Raw genomic sequence first — 25,058 nt, 5'->3', positions numbered from 1 at the left:
ACGTACGTTATAACCGTGTAGCTAATTCATCAAAATATCCCGTACGGTCGAAATCTGTTTAAGAGAGCGAATCGAAGACGACATTCAAATACACGCGTCAGATTTTTATCGGTTTTTCTGAAAAGAGGGCGAATCTAAAGCTTCTTGGAAGCTCGACTCGCACGAACAGGAGGGAAACGAAACGAAACGAAAAATGGGGAAGGTTTACGGCGGTTAAATAGACTTATTCTGCTTGACGAACAAACCTCGGAACATTTCATTGTCCGTTTTATTTGTCAATCCGAAAAATGCGGCTACGGCCTAGAATTTCGTTCTCTGTGGGACTAGAACGAGAGCAAAGAGGTGGTTTGAGGAAAAAGGAAAAATCTTATGGTGGGAGAAGAAGGAAGAATGCGACGAAAAACTGCTAGATAAATATCGAAAGAATGATAATCTTGCCGTTTAAAGGCACCGGTATACAACGACAGCCAGCTCTTTGTCCGCCTTCGAGTTTGCTGACAACTTTTTGGCGGTTTTCTCCTACTCTCCTTTTTGTCGGCGATTCCCATCGGAGGTAAGCAGATCTGACGTTGAGTGGCAGAAAATTGTCCGTGTACAAACCGAAGTGATTCAAATCATAGGTTAAACGACACGTAAAGGGATTCTAAACCGCGTTCACCGATGCTGGTATTGACATTCCGTAAAGATCGTACCTATATACTGTGCTCTCCAAAATTATCTCGACCCTCGTTGTGTATTTTCCTCGATAAAATTGACAAAAATCGACAAACCCCGGTATGTTTAATATTTTTTTATTTTGCGTTTTTTTGCTCGATTTTCCTTCGCCATTTATCAAAGTAACTCCGCTACGTGCATGTTTGCTATGTTTTTTTCTTTTTATTGTGCTTTAATATGAAAATATTCCATCGATAAAATAAATACTGACTGAAGCCATTAAAATTATTTTTACATGAAAGAGTGTTGAAGTCATATAGTTCTTTACTTTAATAACAATCATATGCATTAAACAATGTTATTGCAAATGCATTCACTATTGATGATACATTTTATCAATTATTTTATCTTGTTGCTGTTGAAACGAATTAAATCTCCCTTGTCGGAAACTAATCCATCCGTCTGAACTTTTTGGTTTACTTGGGTTACTGCTGTATTATGTATTGGATTGAAGATTATCGATAAATCTGGGCTTTGCAAATACCTTCAGCAAAGGGAAAGAAGCCTTTGAAATTTTTCTACTCTTCGGTGTACAAACGTTTTTCTTGTGTAAAAAGATTTCGTTTTCGAAGAAAAGCCCTTTGAGATAGTCGAATTTGTTGTTCAATCTCAGAGTCCCTTTTAAGTCCAACGTGTTCTGTAGTTATTTCCTTTGTCAAAAATGATAGCCTCGATACTTAATTTCAGTAAGAAATTTCAGTAAGAAAATTGAAAGAATAGTTCCGAATAACAAATATCTATGCATTACAAATAGATGAATATCGACGCTTTAAGTTATTTTCTTCTTCCATAAATAATCGTACCATAGCAATCTTGGTGGAAACAGAAATATTCTCTAAACTTTGTTATCACACTTGTAATAAAATCGGCAAAAGAAATATGACGCAGTTTACCTTTCCAGTAATCTACCAATCATCAACAAGCTATTCAGTCATTTTTATTCGACAAAATGCCGCATCATGCCTTCATTTCGTTTACCATACAACTTAATAAGTTCCATATAATGGCTAGATTTATTTGCATGGTAGTTACGACGCTTTTCACGATAAATGCGATGGGAAACGTATGGTTATACCTTTTCGGTTTCTTCGCGTTTGTTATCCATAGTTGAATACCAGGAATTCGATTCTTTTACCTCGATGAGACGACACGGTATGATAGGATTGAACCCGCAGGTGGTTAAAGGTAGACGCAATTATTCAAGAGCACGGAATCGCAAGCATTCTCCACACGGTAGTATGATTTATGGTCGCCGGGGATCGAACGACGGTAACCAGGATTTCCGTGCATGCGCCTCTCTCCCTCTTGTTGCACTATATAACGTTTGCATACTTATTATTTCACACGACCACGAACGAACATGATAATCTTGTTTGTCGTGCGACTGACGGTGCACATATTTTACGCCACGTAAGTCTCTGACAATGAGAATAGAAGAATAGGGACAGTATTTCCTGAAAATTTCGCCCGGTACTTTTTCAATTACTGCGCAATCTGTTATCGTTTCGCGTTGTCCGTTTCTGTTTCGCCATTTGCTGTTGCGTTCTTTGTTTTCGCGTTTTTCGTTAATATCAACGTTTGTAAGCGGGAAAGGGGTTCCGTATTGTTCGAGTTATTGCGACGTTTCGAGTTTTCAAGGTACCCACCGCGTGATTTACAGAGTCTCTACCGTAACGTTTGGATCGTCCAATTTGTTTGACGTTCTTATCTCGTTAATTAATCGACATGGAAAAGTTCTTCGAGAAGGTTTTATGGTGAAAGAGAAGGATGGATAAAGAGGATGTGTTCTACGAATTAATAAGGGAGAATGCATAAACAGTATATAATGAAACTTTAACATTCAATTAATTTTATGTTAACACTATGTTATAACGTAATTTGTCCGGATTTAGAGTGCTTGTGAGTTTGAGAATTTCTATACAGTTTATGCGAAACTCGGAAACTACATCTATTCGAAATTTTAATTATCAAAATGAGGCTACTGTCTGGGACATTTAGTAACATTTAGCAACTGCGTTGCTTCTATTATATTATATTATACGTTTTCAGATATATTCCAAACATCAATACAATCGTAATAGTCGAGTTTTATTAATGAACTTAATAATGAACATCCAAAATGTTTTAAACAATATGAAAGTTTCCGACAAGTGTCGCAGTACCTTCTGAGCGACTGTACGGGACATGGGTCCGCCTATTCGACTATCGTATTTTATCGAAATAACGCACGAATGTTTGTGCACGATCGGAAAAAGACGTAAGAACGTGCGAGACAAAGGGACCCGGAGGAGGATCGCTGGCTGACCTGCGATTAGCAATTAGCTCGGACGAAGGTGGTCACTCGATGTTTGCGTAGTGCTGAACCGGCCATTAAAGAAAAGGATCGAAAATCGGTGTGGAAAGAGAAATAAAAGGAGAAAGGCATACGTGGTCGGCGCTTAGGTGGCCTTTGCCAGAGTTTCGGCAAGTCGGCGATTCTGGACACGATCTCGGTGGTCCTCCGTCCTTCTTCGTTTCGTGTCGGTCGCCTCTTCGTAAGGTAATTTTTTCCTCTTGCTCTCCGCCACGTTCCAGCCATCTCCAGGTTCGGTTCTTCTGCTCCTTTGCTCTTCCCAGATATCAATTATGTCCCTGTGGGCCTTGTGCATTGCTACGAAAGACCTACCGGTGTGTGTCTCACCTCCACGTGGAGGAGGACCCCGAGCTCGCCTCGTTATCCCTCGCCGTGGGCGTCGAAATCCCTGTGTAAGGTCTCTCAGGAGCTACAAAGTGCAATTTAAGAAAATTTTCTCCTCTCCTTTCGCCTCCACTTTTGCCTCTTTCGTCTCGTTATAGCCTTCACTCTGTTACCCCCCTCTTGTTCCTAAATCTTCGCGATAAATCATTCTACTGTCGGTCTTCCACACGGGGAAACTTATTTACCAAAGCTACCCGACTTCTTCTCTTACTTTTTCATTGAGTTATTCGCTGTTTTCGAGACAGTCTCGCCTCCATGTACGTTAACGCGGCAGCTGTTTCGTATCGTTGATGTTTTATGGACGAAAGATGGCTTTAGGTTTGATCGATTTCGTTTGTGTATTGGCAGTTTCGCTTTGCGTGTGATTGTACAGACAGAAAGTTAGAAAATGGATTGTCTTTAGAATTTGATCGAGTATCATACTTGGTACGAGTATCGTTCTTGTGGAATTAAGCTTCTGATCTACGCTTGGTCGCCTTAGAATTCATCGTTTTTCAGCGTACTGTGTATCGTTCGATATTTTGCTGTCGTATAACAATTATAAATTTCCACCAGCGTTATCTTCCACTATATTCCTAACGAGTAATTTCTCTCCTCCTATCTCGATATTCTCTCTACTTATTTCGCTATTTCGTATTCGATTCTACACCTTGATGGAGAATTTGTAATCCGACCGAGTAGAAGATTATATCGTAACTTGTTAATCGAAGGAGAGAGAAGGATACAGATAAACGTGTAATATACTTGTAATACTTGTTCCTTCTTCGCGAGAATGTTAATGCAAGTCGGAAAGGAAGCTCGTGCTTCCATGTGAAAAAATATAGCTACGTTGGCAATTAGCAACGGCACGTATTTAACGGTTCAAAAGTGTCTCCGCTTCTGGATTTTCCCTCGTGACCTCCGAGACCGAAAGAATTGCACGGTGTATCCGTTGCATGTGCGGTTACGCGAGATCGTCGGCATTCCGCGGCGAATTTCCCGTCGCCGGGCTCGAAACGTCCGGTCCGCGACGTTATTAAGTGTAACTAAGCAACAGTGTTATTATCCATTATGAAAATTCATCCGCTTGAAAAGGGTCTGGAACCCTTTGTTCCATTGCTGTTCCTCCGAAGAGAACAACAGAGCGTAGAAGAATTCCGCGCGAGGCGGTGCCGACCTACGACCCCATTATGCACGGCTCGGACAGGGCGCGTGATTCATAATATTAGATTCGAGTCGGGGCCGAATAATGTAAATGCCACGTAGAAGGGCCGTATATACGCGAGGGGGGCCCCGTTCGAACAAGCGCAGGGGCGTCACGTTGGCGGCGAATGTAACGATGCGGCGACAACGATGAGGACGACGCCATCGGCAGAAACCCTGCAGCCACCCACACCCATGTCGGACCCTTAAATCTCCATTCTCAGGCGCGCCCCGATCCCTTTCAGCCTCCACTATTCTCCTCTTTCTTCTTCTCGTCTCCTCTTTTCCCTTTTCTTCTCTTCTTCTCTCATCTCTTCTGTTGCAGCCTTGTATATCTCGATTCCTCGTATACACATCCAACTTGACTCGTGCTCGCGCGAGGTCCTACATCGCCCAATGCCGTGCTCTATCCACCGCTGATTTAAACTGTGAATACTTTTGCCTCATTTATGAGCCTTTGTCTGTTGCCCGGGCATGACACAGCCGGGGCTATTATTAACGAGCCGTTGATTTTCGTAACGCGTCGTCGGCCGCCGCGCCGTCACGTCTAAAACACGGCTGCACACAGCTCCATGAAAATTTCAACGTCGCTCCGTCGACGTGTTTGCTTGGTGTTTGCGCGGCTACGGATTGACTGGTCGATTCGTGCCACGCTCCTCCGTTATTTAACCATGATAATGTTTATGCTGTTTAGATGTTAGGTTTCGAGGGCGGTTTCGGTTCCGTGTTTGCCTTTAGGTTTTGTCGCTTTTCGGATACGAGTATTTAAGCGTCGTTGGATATTTAACGCACGCTAGAAGTCGATTTACAGTGGCTGCGCAAAAAACATTGGCACAGGATTCTACCGTTTGCATAAATGTATATGCGCTGGTTAATTAGTATCATTAGTGTCCAAGTGTATTAAACTTCGTATCGTTTCGTACGACTATGAAAATTTCATACTATGAAAATGAATCGCTTCGTTGGAAAACAAGGATGGATGTTAATTAACGATGAAACTGTTACGTAAATAGGTAATAGAGCTTTGATTATGTACAGTGGCGGACAAAATAAAGTTTGTAAAATACGAAGCGTAAATGGACAAGATAATTTTACAATATGAATTTATGTTTGATAAGATCAAGGAATAAAAATAATGTATAACACAGAGTAGACGACTGTCGCCGATATGATCAAGAACTTTTAGCACACGATTTACCGAGGTTCATAGTGTATCAATTTTAAACTTTCTTCTACCCGCCACTGTATTTAGACTTTTTGTCTCCCAAGTTCGAATAAATGGAGTTCTACTTCTGCTACTTTGTCTGAAATTATGTATTTTAGTGGCGAGAAAAATAGCTAAAATATAATAGCTTTTAATATTTACTATTCTACTCTGTAGCTTGGTTTAACAATAAAATGGAATAATTGAAAGCAGGTATGAAATATTCAGGTAACGAGATACTGTCGTGATCAATTGTATTTCGAAGTTTCAGACATTCCGTGACATTTCTAAATGATTTATTAATCTATTCTCATTCTCCTATATAAAACACGTTTGTCTGTTACGCTCGTAACATACAAAATCATTGACCAATGGCATGCTATACGAAACGAGAGGAACAGATTACGTGCATTGCAGTTGCGAAAGATTTAGCCGTTTCATAATTGCACGGGAAAATCTACTTTTCGGCCGAGAATGGAAATTGAAAGTCGGCCATAGAACTAGTTAACGAATTCTTAAAGAAATTTGCAAGTGAAAATCCTCTGTTGTACGCAATTTCCCTGTTCTCGCGAACGAATATCAAAGCGGCCCACTAAATACGTCGTCTCAAGTTATTTACCGGGGCGAGGCAAAGTTGCAGCGATATTTCGTTGGCCCGCGAGTCGAGCGAAAGTCTTGAAACTTTACGATTTCCAGCCCGTAGATTTGTCACGATCGGCTAACTAATTGTCCGGTTAGTTTCGTATATAGCCGGTTAGCGAACGTGAACCACGCCAAGCGGAGGCAAGGACAAGGTTCCCCTATTAGGGACAATCGGCTGACGAAGTTCTGTTAAAAGCATTTTTAAATACACGATGCTATCTATGTGGATCGAAAATTTCATGGTCATTGACTCGTCGCCTCGTCTCTGTTTTTCACGAGGATCCGGTGGTCGCACCACCCAGACTTTCAGGCGACTCCAGCACGTGTACAGGTTCTTCCAGAAAGACGATGCCAAAGGAGCATGTAGCAGCCGTGAAACCAAGCGAAAATGTCACCAATTTTCCAGTTGTTAGACTTTCTATCAGTACGTTTAAACATTACAACACCTTCTGATTTTATGACTGAGAAGACTGAGAAGATCGAATCGATATTCAAGCGAGCGATTTATCGATTGGAATTTTTTGTGTATATACCTGAGACCATGACGCGGAAATTTTTAAGAATGATTTTTAAGAAATTGTAAGAGCCACTATAGGATAACAGACACACGCGATGAATCAACGATCGTACGATGATTTCCAGAATTCTCTGATCTCTTGAAGAAAGAAATGATTTAGATGCGGAAGACGGAAAAGATCGTTTAAAATCCGAGATAAAATTCGGAACCAAATGACAAACACGACGGAAGAATCAATAACACTTACGATAGAATCGAAAGGAATAACAGAGGAGTATAGTGAAACTGAAGAGAATGCTATTTTAATCGTTCCACCACCGTGTCAATCAACTAGAATCAACGCGATCAAATAGAATTATTCCTGTTTGTTTGAACGAATGCTGGCAAAGTTTGGCACGAACATTCTGAAGCAACCTGTAAAAAGGATGGAAGAAAGCGTTCTTCGACTCTCGCGTGTATTCTCTAGCGGTCGAATGGACCGTGAAATTAAGAAAAAGGTATCTTGGTCATCGTTACGTTTCCTTCGTTTTCATCCTATCGTACCTCACGATCGGCCTCGCTCGAACTTCATTTGGCCTGACTTAAAAGTCCAGACGACTTCTAATTAGGGGACAGTCGAAACAAAATATGCCCAATCGTAGAAACGTTTAAGATAGAGAACATCGATCTGCCGAGTCGCATACCAGTTCTCGGGACGAGAGCCACTCGATAAGATAACGTTCTTCGTTCTCGCCGTTCCTTCTCGTTCTTGTACTCCTTTTTTCTTCCCACCCATCCCTCTCCCCTTCGTTTTTTCTTGTTTATAGGGATGGTCATCAATTTTGTTTCGTTAGGATTAGCCGTCCTACAGTTAAATGGTTTTATCTGTTAGCGGTGTCTTTGATGGTTGCCGTGTCATACAAGATAAATTGCGAAAAAGTACGATAAAGTGTTAGATTGAAATATAATCTGCAAATTGTTTGGGAGTTCGAAATGCTGGAGATAAGAAGGAAATTTTACAAGGATGAGTTTAAGGTAAAGTAATTTTAAGGAGAAATTTTATTACGGTGTAGGATTTCTTGCGTTATCTTCCAATTATTAGCCGGCGGTATTTATCGCGCTATTTCTTTAAAATTAATTTGACGACCAATCTCGCGTACTAAATCGCTGGTTGCAATTTATATGCATAAATTACAGGCGCTAGGACTCGTTGCAATTACGTATTCGTATAATAAATTCAAGTAGCGAAGCTTTGAAATATTCGGCGCCTTTAAACTATTACTATAATATCAAGTTACTTGCAAATTCTCCGCAAAAAGTTAATGAAACTACGTTACTGGATATTATACTTTACATACGTAATATCACGAACATCGATTAATATTTTTCACGTTTTGCCATAGTTTTCATCTTGTCGGATGAAAATTAATAAAATCCCGTGAAATCGTGTTTCGTCTTTATTTTATCGCTTCGGTTCTCGCTTCGGGCGATAGTTACGTTCTTTTCTTTTTCTTTTACAATTTACACGCGTCATATGCGCATCGCCGAGTTATTTGTGAGGCAACTAAATAACGTAGAAGAGCCGGCAGGACGAGACGTTGTTGGAATATTATCTCGGGCTCACGATCCTGTGACACAGTCCTCGTCAAGGTAGATTGTACAAGGTAGACAGGACGCTTGCTTAATTACAGTTGGGTGTATCGTTCAATAATTCTTGTTGCTCCACCTTTTCCAAGATCGATACCCGTCGTTCGTCCACTCCTTTTCACCTATTTCGCTCCTGGAACTTGCCGTCAGAGGCTAGACACGTTATATCGAATAACACATTGAAGTAATTTAACCTGTCGAACGCTCTTCGCATTTCCTATAAAGATATCGACGGATATTGAATCTCTTTTCTTTTATAATTGTACAACATAAAATTAATATCTTCGCACGTTCAAAGAGCAATCCGCTTTATATAGCGTTAATCGTTACAAATATGTCGAATAAAAAATTGTACACGAAGGTTATCTAACGTACGTATTTCCTTCGTAGGCATGTGATTTCGAAGATTCGAAAGCCAATTTCATTCTTTTTCAATAAAATCTATCTTCTCGTGATAAAGTTCGAAGGAATGTATTGCCTCGAGTAAGGATATTTAATTCGTTTATCCAAAAATTTGTTTCATCTTCTTAATACGAAATTTCGATTAATGTCTAGTTTTTAATTTGCAAGTAATATTGGTACTTAATATGTAATTGGTTAAACTTAGCATGAATACATTTGCTGGCAGAAGCAATGTTGGTTTTAAATACGTTATGATGGATAAGTTAATTGGGAGCATTGTTTCTTCTACTGAAAATGACTTATATAGAGCATAACTTGATGAAATTGATTTTTATCTCTGGTATTTTGTATATCTCTTTCCTACGTCGCTAATTCCAAAAATGTGTAATATAAAAATGAGTTTGTCAGTTTTTAATGAATCGGGTCGAGCGGATCGACAGGTGCTGCCATCTGATGGGTGGTTGCTACAAACTTGGAGGGCTGCACAGTGTCGCCCACTGGCGAAGGCTATGAGAGGTCCTCCAGCGATTTTCATCTTTTTCCACGTTGTATTTACACCTGATCTTAGAATCGCTTCTGTTTCGCAATTTCACAGGTGTTCGATTACTATTGCGATACAATGTACATAATACATAGTTAAATTTGACTCGTATAAAATTTCCTCCTTCGTCAATTGCTTTAAAATTGAAATTTATTGTCGTCTTCGCCATTCAATGAATTCGCCTCTCGACTACGTGCGTCACGCGTTAACATTCGTCGGATCATCGTGCTCATGCAAACTGAATTCATGCGCTTTTAGCAACTTAATATGCAACCAACCTTTAGCAACAGAATATGCAAATAAACTGGTAACTAACGCCACTACGTAACTATCTTCACGTACCATATCTAAATGTATCTAAAATTAGATTATTATAAATTGATATTTTTACCAATAGAACCGATATTTTACATAATTTGATACATTATACGCATCTTCTGTGCATTCTTACACCTTTCAAGTTTTCCATAAATTCATTAACATCGGCGATCTGATTACCAGCTATCGAACACCAACACGCTAGATAGTATCAGCTCTTGAGCGAATCACGAAAAGCGTGAGAAGATGTCGTAAGATAATCTGTGAACTCTATTGAGATAGATATAATTCTGTGGCTAGACTAGATTGGCCGCGTAGTAGTGACACACGTGTGTGAATATGAGTGTGTTGAAGTATGTGTGTACGCAGCGTCTCGAAAAAACAGATGAATGTAACTGTTCCGTTGGCAGCGTGGTATGGAAGATGATGAGACAAAGAGAGTGCTGAGACGCGTGCAAATATGTATCGACGAAGATCCTGGAAATCGTTTATTCAATAAATCTAGAACTGTTTTAATATGAATTCTAATTGTAACCTTGGTGTTCCTTTACTTTTATTTCGGCGATTAAGATCCACAATTCTCAACAAACTCTACCTAACATGAGAAATATCTAAAGTACATCGACGAAGATCCTTGAAATCGTTTATTAAATAAATCTAGAACTGTTTTAATATGAATTCTAATTGTAACCTTGGTGTTCCTTTACTGTTATTTCGGCAATTAAGATCCACAATTCTCAACAAACTCTACCTAACATGAGAAATATCTAAAGCATATCGACGAAGATCCTGGAAATCGTTTATTCAATAAATCTAAAACTGTTTTAATATGAATTCTAAGTGTAACCTTGGTGTTCCTTTACTTTTATTTCGGCAATTAAGATCCACAGTTCTCAACAAATTCTACCTAACATGAGAAATATCTAAAGTATATCGACGTGTAAAACTCTAGAAATCCTATTCGCTAAGTCTTTCGTTCGTATTCCGCTCTTATTTCACGGGACCGCGAAATGCGTTGGCGTGTAACGCGGCTCCTTGGCTCGCAATGTACTTGGACATCACGGTGAAATCGATTTTGACCGGTGAACCGTTAATAGGAAATCGTAATAAGGGCTGTGAAGCAAGACCGAACAGGGCCATCTGTTGTCGGCGCGGTCTGTGACAAAACAAACAGCTTGCCAATTATGGGGTGATTTTGGGCCCGCTCGACATAATTTGGTCCGGCGAGGAGGACAAAGGCGGCTCGTTTCCACCACGCCTACCGTCGTTAAACTTCACGATGAGGAGGGCACGGCCCGTAGCTACCACTTTCCTATTCTCCCCTCGTTTGGTGTCTCTATTTACGCCCTCTTACCGACTACTCGTTGGCCTCCTTTATAACCTCGAGATGGAAGCCCAGCATCCTCGACGGCTAGTCGATAATTCTTCCACTCAAGTGACACGCTCTATTTGTAGTCTTTTAATCTTTCTTGCGTTTCTCTCCTTTTATATACGATCTACACGATTCCTCGATTGAATTTCGTTCACGTGTAACGCTTTTATATCGAATTAAACGATAACCTTGCATTATCGAGAATGAAACACTGGCTTGAAAATTTACAGACGAAATGTCGGTAATATAATATGCTTATAATTTTGTTAAACATCTTCTTATTCTATTAATACTGCGGATAGTATCCTATAATTTTCTTAAAGATTTTATTAATAATACAAGTCACATTTTATAATTTTCTGAAATTTTCTCCAACGATACAAGTCGTATTTTTCGTTATCGTTTGCCTAAGTTATTCGGGAGAAGCAATGCCTGCGATACGATACGACGAAAACGTCGTTTAACGTTAACGCTAACTGTGTCCTAATGGGAAATGTATAATCCGTGGTAGGATCGAGATTTCTTTAGACAAAATGAATATGGAACGTGATTTTTTAATGACGACGAAAATCGACAAGCGCGTTTTCCCATAGTTCGTTTAGTAAATATATTGTATTACAAAATTTGCTCTTATTTACTATCATTTATTATAAATTATTTAAAGGAGAAAAAGAACATTAAATTACAAAGATTAAAAATATCTTATATATCGCGCTATACTCTTTCCTACATGTTTTGTATAATTCTCTTTTCTCTAACCTTCTACGTATAAGAAAAGAAAGGTACAAAACAGTCGTAGAATCTCAAAAAGCATCTCGTTAATTTTGGCGTTAAAAATCTGTTCGTTTAATATCCTACGTTTTTAGGGGGAAAAAAAAAGGAAATAAGAAAAAGGGAAAAAGAATCTACTGTGTCACGCGAACCGGTGTCAACGTTTCAAATAAATTCCGTTTTTTAATATCTTGGAGGGAAAACGCGTCGAAATGCACGCTCACGTACACCGCGTTTTATCGAATTGTATTTTCGACGAGACCATTACGATTCTTGCATTTTCTTCGTTCGTTCGCAGAAAAATGTCCAATTCTGTAACAGACGTCGCTTGTACCGCGTTTGATGCGTTCCATTAGGATTTCGTTACCTGTTGTCATCATTTATGGTATATCGGCATCTGTTCGGCCCGTAAAATTGTCAACGATGTTTAAATCGACCGAAACTTCGTTTACAGGTATTTACAGCTTGGAATTTGTATTTTGGAATTATTTCATTGCACGCGTGTACGTATTCGTGCTGTAAACTAAATTGGTTCGCGCGGCAGTAACGATGTAACGATCGAACGATCGAAGCGCATAACTGTTAGCACATCTCGTTGAAAGTACTAACGAGCATGGTTCGTTCGGTTAATACTTGTACGTACAAAACGTACATGCTTCTGTTTGATATATTTAATATTTATCATCTGTGAAGATCATTTATACGGTTTACGTAATAACACGTAACGCACTGCTCGAAGCAATTACAGGATCGTTGTATACTATGGACAGTTCTATCTCATAAACCGATGTTCCTACAAATATATATTTGCGTGGAGGTAAAGAAACGAAGTTTCAATAGAAATTTATCTCGTCTACTAAAAGCGTAAAAATCGAAGCGACACGAAAGCACAAAGAGGACAAATACGTGAAAATTCCGTACAATCGAACATAGAAGACTTTCTTTCAAACCCACCGAAAGAAACTCTCTTACACACGGAACCTCTTGCTACTGCATACCTACAGTTCCAAGATGATGGAATTCGAAAATCGTTACAGGTAAGATTTAGGGGCGGCGATCGAGGAACAGTAAAAGCACCAGCAGCAGGTATTGTGCCTGACCATGAGGTGGGCTGGTTTGTCGCCTTGTTAAAGTAGCTGTATAGCAACTTGGGGTCTCTTCCTTAGACTGGCAAATCAGTTTAACTTATTCCGAATCACGAATCGACCATTATAGGTTTATAGGCGTGTCGGACGAAACCTGGTGTAGCGGTAGGACAATCGCATTTGCGGAGGTTAGTTTGTAAATTTATGTTTATAACGGTTTGTTGAATGGAGCAGCGTAGGAAGAAGAAAGACAGAACGAAGTCGAGGTCAGAAATCGCTCGACCATTCACGGGGTTGCGTGGCAGGGACACAAGGATCTCTACCTACAGTCGTTTTTGGTCGTTTGTGGGCTCCTTACGGCCGCTCTGGATAAAGCTGCCGCTAGCAGAAACACGTAGAACCATGAAGGGAGAAAGGGTGTGAGAGAGAAAGAGAATAGTGCACCTGAGCTATAGAGCACCGAGGGTTAGGACTACGTGAACGTGGACACGATCGAGGGTGGAACCGATGGATGTGTATAAGCACGAAGGCTTCAGTTGACCTAAGGGTGACGAGGAAATCGTGAGAATTGCCAGAATGCCGTGCGTGCTCGTCGCACGCTTTTCAGGATTAGCCAGGATTCGACGCTGCAGGGAATCTGCAATCTATATACACACGCGCACCATCGTCCCTCTCTTTCCCTTTCTCGTTTTCTTCGTCCCTCCCTGTGTATTGAGACGTACGGAGGCGCGAGAGTACCTGTACCTGTCAGGACTTGCGGGACTTACGGCTACTGGAGCTGTTTATTTCGTATCTTTCCAGGCTCTTTGGATGCTACGCTCGATAAGCCGATTTAGGTGATAGTTGATAGATTAGTTGATAGATGTTCATCATTGTTGACCGGTGAATGAGTAATATCGTAATCTGGCGATACAGTTAGCCGAACACGTAACATTTGCTGGATTCTTTGTTGGGATTTATTTATAACATCGGAGTGTTCGGCATTAACGTTAGAGAACGTATGGAGCGTTTATTCGTAAACAAGCTGTTATTCGTTCGACGTCCTGTACGTGTTATAATTCAACGAATGAATTGAGTTTCACCAGCGAATTTTACAAAATACAAATTGGATTGTTTATTCGAATTTATTTATAACATCGGAGCGGCCGGCACTAACGTTAGGGAACATATGCAGCGTTTATCCGTAAACAGGCTGTTATTTGCTTGGTAATCCTTACGTGTCATAATTCAACGAATAAATGGACTTCTACCAGCGAATTTTACAAAGTATAGATTAACCGACTGTCGTTTAAGACGAGACTTTATATGAAATTGCACGATGTTTCGAAACTGTTCCAGCAATACCAATTTATAATCTACAACTCGAAACTTGTCAATCCACTGATATACCGTCAGATAGTAAGTTATCGTGCAAGAGGACCTTGTAAACGATTTATTAAAAAAAAGGAAAAAATGGAACAAAAATCGAAACAAGTTTGATCGAATTTTCGCTGAAGATCAATTTTGGAATTTTTGCTCGCGTAACTGGTAGTCGAGAAAATGGGCAGAAAATCGAACGGTAACGATCGTCGTCGCTTCTCCGCAGCGATTTATCGAGACAAAAGATTGGCGCAAGTGTTCGAAACTGTTACGCACCATTTTATTTCGCTTTCTTTTTTTCTTTTTGTTCGCCAGTATGTGCCTTCTATCCATGCTAGTGTTACGAGGGAAACAGACGAAGCAGATTTCGCATTTGCAACCGAACTGGCTACGGGTTGTTTCGCGGCACGAATCGATCACCGACCAATTATCGTTCGAACGAGTGGGTACTTGCTGCCGCCTCGTTAACCCGTAATTATCGACGGAACGGTAAAAGTTTCATTGCCTTCAAAATCCTTCTATTTCTCTCTCTCTTTTTGTTCTTCTGTCTACGTTCTATCGTTTCGCTTCTACATCATCGTTCCTTCGATGGATGATTCTCCCTGTCCGTATCTTCCTCTGGCATTTCGTTTTCTGGATTATCTACGCGTTTAATTGGTTGTGTAAAAAATGTAGCTTCGAACGTAGATGGTAGAAAAAAGAATTTTGAGTAATGACAAGACGCGTTAGAAGATGTTAATTAGTTTCGAAGTGATTGACGATAATGGCGATATTTTCTACTAAATAAGTAAAGGAATGAGATTTTTCAATTGTTACGTTTAAGAGCTGGTGGTGTTCAATTCTGTCGATAAATTCCTCCTTTTAGGCTTATTCTATGTAATTACGACAGAATGAAAAGCAGGTACTGCGCATGTTATGCGATAGCGATTCTTTCGTATTTCTAATACAGTTTACAAACATTGTAAGGATATAAAAAGACAATTAGCTGAAAAATCGCACGATGGAGATTTAGATATCCTTCAAAGTTATCCGCAACCACTAAGAATCGTCGACCCACGCAAGTTTCAAATTATTTCAATGGTTCGTTGCTAGTCTCACGCGAGATTAAATGTGTCGCTTTAACCGTCCGATCTCAAGAAGTATCATCATCTTCCATTTTCCATAGTTGAGTCTCGTGCGAAGGTGTTTGTTCTGCGGACAAAGTCGCGCACGAAGACAGCTGGTCTCGAAAATAGCTCATCGCGCACGGTATGTCGTGTAGCAACCTTCGCTTCTCTTTTTCTTCCGGTATTTCGCTTTTGAGGAAATTGTCAGCCAGCGCGACAACCCTTTTGTCAACGGGAAACTGCATGCACGACAGAGTAAACAGCTGCGAATGCCATTTCAATAACAACTAGGCAGCCAGATAGAATTTTGGCGGTGTGGTTGGCTGGCTTTCGAGCACTCGCTTTCCTTTGATCAAGCCCACGAAACCGCTCGAAGAATAAATTTTCCACTCCCTCGTGTTCCATATTTTCCCTTTTTTCTTCTAGCAAGCCGTTTGTCCCGAGATTCGCTAGCTTGTACAGCTGTTTCGCGAACTTGCATCTTTAATCCTCGTGACAGCCAGATTTTGTACACCTTCTGAACGGTTAATCCGAACATTTCGTGTCACGCGTCGTCCAAATCCTCCGAATGGTTATATTTTTGCGAGAATCGTACGTGTTTAACGTCTTGCTTCGTTTGTACTTTTTTTTTTTTTTTTGATAAGTGTCCGTTTACCGATTATTACCAATTTTAGTTTATCGGTGAATTTTCACTTTATTGAAAGTTAACGTTTTATCTGTTAACCGCTTATTCTGTTTGTTAGTATCTATCTAGTATCTAAGAGATTTTAGTATCTATCGAGCGGACCATTATACGATAGCTACGATCGAATAATGGAGATTTCACTGTCCGGTAACTGGTGTTTAAAACGCTTGTTTTTACGTGTATCCATTACATATTTATAATAAATTTTTCTTCGTTATTCACGTCTATTATGGAAGTTTATTGAGAAGAGCAAGATTCTTGCGAGTCCGTTAAAATTGCGCCACTTGTACGGTTGATATTCTGTGGCGGAAAACAGCGACAATCATTTCGTTCCTGTCATTGAACATGCATATACGGTACACCGATACTTGTTGGTTCGTTGCACTTAGCGGTATTCATACATTTTAACGTTTATTTTGCATAGTCATAACTCTGAATTTAAAAAAAACCTTCGATATACATATTCGAATATTCCTTTGTCGCTTTATTTTCCTGCTAGATATTGAAATATTTGAGGTTACTCTTGTTTTTTATCTTCTGAGCAAATCTGTATTACAGATGCTGTTGTGGAATAACAGCTAAATATTTCAAACTGAGCGAGGAAGAACGAAGATACGCCAGGACGATGAAACTTTAATTTCTAAATATTTATTATCTCGTAACAAAAAGTCTTGTAAACATTTCGTTTGTAATTAAATCAAAGTCGAATAAAGGTAGAGACGTGCGTAATATATACGCTCCGAAGGATGTTAATAAATATCTGATCGTGATAAAACATCAAGGGCGTATAATACAGATAAACAAACGGACGACTGAAACGAGACAGAGTAAAACCAAAAGAAGAAAAATATCGCATACATGCTGATTCGATATGCGTTATAGCATTTTTATGCTTTGAATTCAGAGGAACGATGTCTATATTAGAGGGAGGGGGGGGAGCATATTGCGTTGTTCTCCGGGTACAATTGAAGAGGATGCACGCCCGGTGTATCGGGAAACTAACGAAAAACGATGAAATTCCATGAAAGAGAACATTGTGGGTGGTTTTGTAGGAGTCTCATATGTACTCGAGAGGATTCCGAGTAAGGGGGTAGGTAGGGGGAGGGGGTATAGATAAAAAGAAGAAAGAGAGAAGAATCCCATCTGTCGGCACTTTTGCACCGACATTGTACCCCTGTTTATATCGAGAGAGGAAGAAAGAAAGAGGCCGCTTTATTGCCATATTGGCATATTGCCGCAAACCAGCCGTCGTGCTTTTTTCCTCTCTTTGCTTACGAAATCGATTCTATCGAACTTTTCTATGCATTCAACGCATCCATCGTCCATCCTCTTTTCCGCTTCATTTGCTCCGCTACATGACTTTATTCTTTTTTCTTTTTTTTTTTTCTTTAATAACAGAGGAATTCTAGTCATTTCTAAGTTATTACGTCAATTATCGATTTTCTTCTCTTTATATATCATACAGCGGAAGAATTTTAGTCATTTACGATCGTTTGTATCATTTATCGATTGTTCTTTTCTTCGTAAAAGAATTCTACTCGCTCGTACACGAAACTTGGACGCATAAACTCACGATATTATATCGTTTTTTATTTTTTTTTAAGAATAGAGTTTTCATAATTTTATTTCAACAAATAGAAAGTTCTATTTGTCGCGGTAGTCTATTTCATGGGTCGTTAAAAAGTAACTATCCATTGTTCGATAACTCGTTCGAAAATGTTAACGAAAATGACAGAAAACTCGTAATAACTGTTACGGGATATGTCACGTTCGATGAAAATACATTTCACCTCGTTAAATAATATTCGAAAGGGTAACGAGTATCGTAGACCAATTATTACTTTTACCTTTTCTTGTTTTGCAGAGTAAAATTCGTGAATTCTCTCGGGTGTTCCCAAAAGTTCTACGTTTTTATTCATTTATCAACCTAAATACTCGTTTACAGTGTTCAAAAATAATTGGAGAAATTGGCAGAAGTTATTTCGTTTGTCAAAGGTTATTGAAAAATACAAATCGGTCAGTTACTTCCCAACTACGTTTTTTCCACTTTTACAGTTGCGCGTTTACGATGAATTATTTGCTACACGTACTCTCGATTCTTCAAATTCCAACACATCTTTACGATAATCCGCAAAATTATATTTCGTTATTTCTTAGAGAATCATCGTTAACCATCTTCTATTGCTTACGGCAAACGTTATCAACACTTAAAGATCGTAAGTCTTCTTTTACATCCTTTGTGCGCGTTGTAGCACGCAAAGGCCCTTAAAGCATCGGTTCCTTTGCTATCTTTGAAATTCTTCGCTTCGTAAAAACTTTGCATCACATACTCCGCGTACATTTCCCATCGTTTGCTCGAAATCTTCTCTTCGCACGAGAGAATATTTATCTCGCGAGCGAACAGCACGCATCCGAGCAACGCAGAAATTCTTGGCCGTCATCCTGACGAAAAACTGGCAGAAAGAGCATCGCAAGGGGCTACTGCTGGTACGCGTAACCCTTTGCAGTCCAGGTGGTTTCGCTGCTGTTGGTAACGAGATATCGAGGGTGGATTGAAAAAAGGCTCGGAGAAAAAAGCAAGCTGAGCCAAAAAAAGGGCAAAACGATGGCTGAAGAATTTGTTTCTACGCTTGGGAATATTCGACGCCGGGAGAAATATTTTTTATCACGTATGTTATACGATACGAATTTGAGAACCGGTTATCGTGATAAAAGTCATATTGAAGAGTGATCGATGAGTATGAGAAAGCAATTTTCTATCTTACGGTATCCGATGGATAAAATATGTCAAAGGATTAATCTATATTTTAATTCACTTGCGTGAAGTTACTTTTATTCGGGGTAGAATTTACGAGACGGTTTATTAATTTCATCAAATTTTTACACGCGCTAAATAATCTAATTAAAAACTAGCTGAAACTGTGGAACGGAATAACCGATCGACTTAACGAAAGCCATTGCATTAACGCGGCCTGGCTGCTTGTTTAATCGGCTGATTTCCATTCACGGTGTGGCCAGTACGCGTGACTTCGCAAGCAGGCCGTAAACTAATTAAAAAAGGAAACTTCCGCGAACGGCTCGGGAAAGTCGATAATCGCTTCTCTAAAGTATCTTTCATTTATTCTACGGGGAGGAGAGGCCCGCGCCCCGAGCCAATTCACCCGGTGAAACATTCGAAAACCGTGGAGAAGATGCTAATGTAAATGTAGACCAATTCGTTCTTGCCTCCTGTAGCCAAAATCGAGAGGAACATCTGGCACGAGTAGCAAAGGCATGTTCCGTGCACTCGTCCCATGATGTGGTTCATGAAAGTATTTCAACTTTAGCACACAATAGCAAACTTTAACGCATATATTTCACGTGTCGTACAAAAGATTTTGCAATTTTATCGCCACTATAACGAGACACGACCGTCGCAAAACTTGGAACTGAATAATCTGAAAATGTACATTGAATTATTTTGTAAATATAGTTTTAGTCAAAAATTAGTATATACGAGTGGTGAATAGGTTTCACTGAATATCGAATATCGAGTGACGATATAATTAATCGGATATTATTAGGTTGCAATATCGCGTATTGAGATATCGATAAAATTTTGAAATATTTTTCATAATATTTTCCATAATATTTTACAGCAAACGTTCAGACGGATAACCTGTAGCTAGTTAAAAAGATGTTATTTTTAATTACGTAATACCCGCAGTGAGAATAGCAGTACTTAAATTATAAATCCAGTCAGTCTGATAGCCATAACTCATATGAAATTAGTTTCTGCAAAACAATGGGATATTGAATGGTGGATGACGTATAATTCGAACGTGTGCTGAAATAAAATATACCTGTTTGCATATCAATAGGTACCTACTACGGTCTGCATTCGTTTTTATTTTCTCCACGGTAATATAAACAAAAAATCAATATTGTTATCCTACGAACGAAAAATACATTTGTTTAAACAAAAATAAATGTTTTATCACGAATCGCCGAAAAAGATGATCTGTAATATAACAAATTTGCTTTTCAAGCGGGGAAACTCGAACGATTTTTCAATCTTCTGTGGAATAATGCTGTTTCTGCGATACGTTCCTCGATAACACTGGATGAATCGAATTTGTATACATTGTATACAACGGTGGCTGGTTAGAGATACTCGGACAGGCTAGGTAGGCGGTGAACGGGGCAAAGAAATCGTGACGAGGGTTCGATTGAATGTTTTGAACTCCATTAGGGTTGCCAGGTGAGAAGGGTTGAAAAGATGTTCTTCAGCTCTTAAATTTGGAAAGCACCCGCACCTTTTCGCTTCTCTCTTTTTACCAAACGGAGTGACGCGTTTGGTGAATTGAATCGTGTACGATTTTCCCGAGATCGATGCATCTTCTTCCGCAATCGTGTTATCGCGTAATAGACGTATCAATTCGTATAATTTATTTGAAAATTTTAGATCGAAGCAGAGACCAGACGAACGTTTGGGTAACTTTACATTGCCATAATGTCGCGATAGTCCGATGTTCTTATTGTTTCGTGGCGATTTAGTCGGGCTTATACGCGCGAAGAGAAATGAAAATCGTATTTTTGCACGTTGAAAGAAATAGGACACACGGTTTGTGTACTTTCGAAGAAATAGAACGTACTTGCATTGAGAATACTCATCGGCAAAGCAATGAAGATTTAATAAATGCGATGTATTAAAATCTGCGAGCGATATGATACACGAACGAAAACAATCGTCGAATATTTTATGATTCTTGAAATAACTGAAACAAGACCTCGTCGGAGAACGATGTTCTTTATGCAATAACTTAATAATAAGTCTCTAAGTAGCTTTACTGCCCAAGGAAGTGACGTGGAAGACGGCTTTAAAAGCTACGTCGATTGCAGAGTCGCGTTCCAATTTTCAGAACGGTACTAATCAGAGTAAATCGTACAGCGAATATTCTTCCATTTCACGGAGAGGCAATCGAGCTAACGAACGTCGGACAAAGAACGCTTCACGCAGCTTTGTCTCGGAGGCAACGGGACGAGGTGAAAGGTATTGCGTCGCTGAGATTCGAGATTGCGTTCGTTTAGCTCGAGTCACCCCGTAGACGGGTGAAACTTGGAATAGTGCGGGGCAGCTCGACCGAATAAAGCACTCGAACAAACAATACGGCTTCCCCACAGATGCTTCCGGTCTCTTATTTCACCGGATAGCCACACGAACACGTGCCCCGTTTCCTCCTCTTCCTTTTTCTTCCGTCCACAGGCCGAGTACTTTTCCTTTTTCCTCCCTGTTCCATCTTCGACCCACTCGATAATTCGATAGCGAAACGACCACGCCGACCAAGATTTTCGTTCTCTCGTTTTATTCCACTCCTGTGTTCGCAAAAGCCACTGTTATTACGTAATTGGACTTGCGACGCGATTAAGCGTTGAGATTATCTGATAGAACAACGCGTGGATGAATGTGTAATAGAAATGTATTAAAGTAGAAGTACAAGTATAGGCACAAGTATAAGAACAGCGTTTGCTGATCCTCACACTGGCAGTGTTACGTTGCAATTGAAGGTGATGGGAAGCACGTTGATACATTTATAGCAAAGGACATTACCAAAGTCAACCTTGGTGTATGACTATAACTGAAAGTTGCAAGAGACGACAATAAAAATCTACTTATAGCTCTTTGAAACCCAAACAACATTCAAGGTCACGATATTATGAACTTACCTTCTTTTTTCTTCCTTTTTACTTCACTAAATTCTATTTCCTTTGTAGCGGCGGTGTGCAGGTAACGGGTATACAAAAGAAATACATAGAGTTATCCTAGAAATAACTACTTCAACGTTAAAAAACCGCAATCCGATAGGTATTCTATGATTTGTTTTTTCCATTTGTTAGGAACGATACATCGATCGTCACGCTGATCCGAGATTTTCGTTCTTGTAACTCTATTTTCATAAAAGCCATCTTTATTAACCAAGCGATCCATCAAGGACCAAGCAATAGTGTATCACATACTTGGATTTCTTCAAACAAAATTGTAGACTCTACGTGAGAAAATAGCGACAGTGGGACAATATGAAAGGAATCCCTTTCGTTGTACTTTCGTATGTATTTGTAGAAATAGTATACAGGATATAGAAAATACATAGAATACGCGAAATGGTTCAAAATTTTCCAAACGGATAAATGTCCATTCAGGTTTTAATTTATTACCAATTTACCACAGAAATATGTATTTGCATAATGGTCCAATGGAACGAAATTTAAACGAAAACAGACAAGGATTTAATGAAATGGCACTAATTGCTACAATACAGTAGGACCTTGATTATCTGCACATCCGAATGTTCGATTATTATGCGAATATTTGATTGTACGAATAATGTTACGTGGAAAACAAAATACACCGAATCTACATATAGATATTTGCATGAGCATATTCACAATTTTCTAACAACTTGCGATAATCATACACATAATGATTAGAATTATATAATATTTAATAATATTTTAATAATAATAAATAATAATAAATATTAATATTTAATAATAATATTTCCCAGGTATTTCATTATCAACGAAACTTCTCGATAAAATCTAAGCTTATTTTTATTTTTATTACAATGGCAACGTATCATTTATCTCTTCTCTAATAAGAAAGAACTCCAAAAAGTGACTTTAAATTTTCCTTTAAAAAGAGAAAAGCCCAAAGATGATTCGTCCAGCATCAGGAGATAATAGTGATCTTCTATTACTTTAGAATAAGCTTAGCGCGGAGAGCAAATCCTTCTCTAATTTTTATCCTTTAGAGAGACAGTTTAGAGATCATTCGAACAACAGGAAAACAACGACAACTCAGAAACGAATGGAGTAAATTAATTTTCTTTAAAACCATGCAATTTCCACGAATGCCCGTTTACTTATCGAATTTGATCTTAAAATCTCGCCTTGTGCTTCGACGACGTTATACGTGTCCTTTGTTTGCTGATGCACGCCGTCTTACCACGCGTTGCAGCTATGTACACGGTGGAGACGTTGGACCACCTGGAGGATGTCGTCGCGTGCCATTACGAGTCCCGTTGGTAAACGTTTAACGAAGATATCCTCGGAGCACGTGTCAGGACGTGGTTCTATATAGCAATAAAAGCCCCTTCAGACTTTAGCCCTCTTCGGAGCCACTCGATCCTCCCCCGCCTATGCTCGAGGGTAGAGCAACGGTATACTCTTCCTTGGTAGGTTCGATCCGCGTTTCCTGCTAGGCACGCGACTCGACGGCCAGCTGCTTCCTGTCTGATCTTTCTCCTTCTTCCCCTTCCTGTTTCGCAGGCCCACGCGACACTATCCTCCTCGTGTTTCCAGCTTCGCTCTTTCCTTCCTTCCTTCGATCAACTTTTTCAAATAAATATCGAATTTCGCAATTTTCTTTCTTTCTGCCTTCAAACTGTTTAGATTGTCAGGTCGTGGGCAAGTGGGTAATCGTTAAGAACGATCGTATTCGGGTAATGGTAATGGGGAAAGATTTTTGGAAACAGGCTGTGATATGAAACGACGAATTGGAAACATCTTTTGGACAACGTTTTAATCTGAATTTTTTTTACAAAACTCTGCTCTTGTAGAAATAAAGCCAGGAATATTTCTAGTGAAAGGTACAATATTGCAAGCAAATGTGATAATTCGACTACTGGGCTTAAAGATACAGTCGACGCCTATGCAACGCTTTAAAGTTTCGCGATTACACACCACGTTGTACATTAAGTTTCGCGTTAATCGGTTTTCTTCTTCGATAGCTACGTGAATTTCGTGCCCTGAACAATTACTATTTACCGTAGAGAATAAAGATATAATAGAAGCAAGATATACAGAGTAGAGAATGTAAAGACCATATCAGGTTTTTCGAACTGTGTTTTCAAAGGGAAACGAACGATATCGATCATGAAAATTTAACTTCCATTTAAGTTTTTAAGCAAAAGCCGAGTTTCTCAGAGTCCTCTTCCTCCGTCATAGGCAGTCGTCAGAAGTTTCTTTACGGTTTAACGATACTTATGAGCAAAACGTTTGCCCATTTCCGCTTGCAAATACTCGTTCGCGTGTCCCTGGGTCGAAAGAATCCGTTAAAAGCGAGTAAATTATTTAAATCCGACCAAAACGTGGAAGTATCGTAGAGTCGTGTTGTTTTATGGTATTTCGAGGTGCGCTTTAAAAACAGGAAGACGGTTTGTCTAAATGGAGATGAAAGAGGTAAAAGGTCATGAGATTGTGGGATTCGGCGAGAGGTTAGGTAGAATTGCGAGAGATAAATGGAGAGGAGAGAGAGAAAGAAGGAGAGAGACTACAACGTAGACCGTGCAACGATAGAGTTGACAATGTTCCCGCTGGAATATTCGTGTTGTTGCTGTTGTCGTTGGTGGGGAATAATGTAACAATTGGCGTGGTCTGATGCCGGCAGGTGGCGACACCGGTACGCTTGGCACGCGCCGCCACACTTGATTATACGCTTGTTCATGACATTTGCCAGTGGCGTAATAACTGTTGCTCTTCGAAATAATCGTTACGACGTTATTACTATATTTGTTCTTCTTTTACATGCTATTAAGCGAGCAAGGAAAAGTTTTGTCCTTTGTGGAGAAGCGACTTTACAATTTAATACACTGTCACACCTAATCTCATGCCAAAATTTGTCTTTTCATTCCCGAGTGTATTTGTCCTTTTTCCTTTTTTAGCTGCTATTAAACGAGAGAAGAGAAATAATGTCTTTTGTAGGAAAACAATCTTGCAATTTAATACACTGTCGTACTTAGTCTCGTGTTAAACGTTG

General features: G+C 39.6%; 1 protein-coding gene across 2 annotated transcripts in view; it reads left to right on the top strand.

The window, feature by feature from the left end:
* Nucleotides 1–25,058, top strand: part of LOC132907363 (protein rhomboid) — a 500,462-nt gene that overhangs the window by 5,847 nt on the left and 469,557 nt on the right. The window lies entirely within an intron of this gene.

The sequence above is a fragment of the Bombus pascuorum genome, chromosome 5 (assembly GCF_905332965.1).
Source record: "Bombus pascuorum chromosome 5, iyBomPasc1.1, whole genome shotgun sequence".
Taxonomy (NCBI): domain Eukaryota; kingdom Metazoa; phylum Arthropoda; class Insecta; order Hymenoptera; family Apidae; genus Bombus; species Bombus pascuorum.
This window is presented reverse-complemented; position numbering and strand designations above follow the sequence as displayed.